Source organism: Cicer arietinum, chromosome 2 (assembly GCF_000331145.2).
Source record: "Cicer arietinum cultivar CDC Frontier isolate Library 1 chromosome 2, Cicar.CDCFrontier_v2.0, whole genome shotgun sequence".
NCBI lineage: Eukaryota > Viridiplantae > Streptophyta > Magnoliopsida > Fabales > Fabaceae > Cicer > Cicer arietinum.
Genome location: NC_021161.2, coordinates 32,539,835 through 32,542,486, shown reverse-complemented (window position 1 = coordinate 32,542,486; position 2,652 = coordinate 32,539,835). Strand labels below are relative to the sequence as shown.

General features: G+C 35.1%; 1 long non-coding RNA gene across 1 annotated transcript; it reads left to right on the top strand.

The window, feature by feature from the left end:
* On the top strand, positions 1-1,620 carry LOC113784979 (uncharacterized). Its single transcript, XR_003471141.2, has 3 exons — positions 1-66; positions 177-298; positions 1,501-1,620. It is a non-coding gene; the product is annotated as an uncharacterized lncRNA (long non-coding RNA).
* Positions 1,621-2,652: the final 1,032 nt, after the last annotated feature.

Below are 2,652 nucleotides of genomic sequence, written 5' to 3'. Positions count from 1 at the left end.
AAGCACTACTCATTTGCGTGTTTCGGTGAAGTTGATGCCGGACCCTGTCGGCGCCCCAGTACGACGGTGAGACCTTTTCTAATAACATGTTTTCACGACGTTTTGAATATGTTTCTTCGCCTAATATTTTTATTAATTATATAATGCTGATTTTTATGCCTTGGGAAAATTATCAGCCATGTTTCATTGACTCTGCAAATTCGTCGATGCTTTTGGACTCGTTTGGACGTGTTGTCGACATCTCATGGTTGCTGAAAATCATTATGGTCCTTCTATCTTATGAAAGCGTCAAATTGAGGTATGGGGTGAGAGTGAGTTCGAATGCATGAGTATAAATTAAGTGAGATGAACGGGAATACCGTATTTCCCACAATTCATTCGGGGCTCGCTACGTATGGCAGAAGCCCTTTGAGTAATAATTGACTAATGAGCAAACTTGAATTTTGTGAGGTTAAAATATGAATTAGAAACTTTTATAGGATGTTGTTTGAAATTTTTGAAGATTGTGTGATAGTTGAATTATTGTAGAATTGTGTATTTGATGCATTTTGTGCCTTGTTTATATCTATCCTCGATATTGATATATGACATAAAATGTGATGAATTGTAATTATTTGCCTTGCAATTGATGTGATGTGTGTGAACGATCTAGTATTATTATTATTATTATATGTGAGTGAAGACCCTTTGTTGCTTGAGATGATGTATTATGATGATAAAATCTGAATGTAATGTATGACTATGATAATCTGCAATGACGATGTGTACTCCTTGACTTGTAATATTACCACTTTGATGAATATCATGAAATTCGTATTGTGTTTAATTGAATAGTGACGAATTCGACCCGTGCCAATTATTGTTCTCTTAATGGAGTAAGTAACCTAGGATAACGAGGGGAGAAAGTAGTTGTTGATAATTTTTGAAGTAGAGATTATTTGGTCATCATATAGGTAGGGCCTGACAAGCCTAGTGATTATGGGGAAGTACAACTGAATGAGCCTGGTCGTGGCGGTCTGCTGTTGAGCCCTAGGGCAAGATTGTTAGACCTGGTCGTGGGGAATTCCTAAGTGACTTAGAGGTAGCACTCCAAATGTCGGGAGCTACCATGCAACACACGTTTACCTCGACTGTCGCGTATATGTGTCTCGGGTTGAGTTGAGGGGATCTATGAGGACATGGCCAATTTGAATTGTCCGTCCACTTGCGTGGTGGCATAGTATCAAGCCTCCTAACCAAGTACTTCAGAGTTAGAATGGTACCAATGAAAGAGGAGGAGTATAGAGTATAAGTGCATGCATAACATTACTTGATTTGTGTAATTGCTTACTTGATGTTATGGATTGTATCATGTTTTACCTTGATTATTCTTGTTGGTTGTGATTTGATATGATATGGTGTTTAATATTTTTTTACGTGTTCTTCTCAGTTATTTTATACTATTACATGTTTTCGAAGCTTACCCCTCGTTGCTTGTGTTTGGCACTTGCGAGAGCGCAGTTATTTCAGGTTATCGATTGGGGATCCACGCTCTGAATAGGTGATATTGGGTGGGAGTAATTTTTCGTATTTTGTCGAGTTATGAACAATTTAGATTTTTGTAAATTTGATTGATCAATTATGTTACTTTCATCGGTTATTCAGAGGTAGAAATTAATTGTCTCTAAGTTTAGAACTTGCTTTTATATCAAAAGTATTTATTTAATGAACATTAACTATATTTTTTTTTTTGAAAATTTTTATGCAAGCATTTTGTGTAAGTGTGAATGTGAGGTCTTGAACCTTAAAGTATTTTTAAAAAAAAATATATACTCTATTTTAGAACCGCTGCGAATCTCTTTAAAACTAGTGCATTTTACTTTTTATTTCAATTTGGGTTCAGGGTGTCACAAGTTGGACGGCAGCCGTAAAGCCAAAGAGGAAACACAACAATAACCCTATCGTTTGACACCGGTGATGTTCCAGAAAACTTTCTCCATTTTCACCCAAATTTGAGTATGTTATTTCATTCATTTAACTCATCAATTAACCATAATTTTTCATATTTTTAACAACCCCAATTTCTCTCTAAAATACTCGACTTCTCCGTTTGTAGAATTCGTTATTTTGCATCGTTTTCCTTCACCGTAAGTACGATTTGAGTGAAACCAACGCCAAAACGACCGTGTGAAAAGTGACTATATTATCCACTGATTGGTTTTCTGATTTATGGTAATTTTATTTGGCCGATTTTCAAATTTAGTTTTTAGAATATCTCCTCATAATTTATTTTTGACGTTTACCCATAAACTGTCTAGTTAGATCGATTGAAGGACAAAGAGTCAAAGACAAAAGACTGTTTGGGCGTCGAATCATATTCATAGGTGAAAGAGTTGAAATAAGGTAAGGGTTGAGAGAGCGTTTGAATTCATGAGTATAATATATTGTGAGATGAACGGGAAAACCGTATTTCCCAACGATTCATCCGGGGCTCGCTACGTACGGCAGTAGCCCTTTGAGTGATAAATTAATTAATCTGCAAATAAGAAAATTGTGAGATTAAAATATGAAATAGAAATATTTATAAGGCGTTGATTGATTTAATTTCGTTTAATGTGTGATATTTTATATTATTGTCATATTTAACATTATTGTGATATTTGATATTATTGT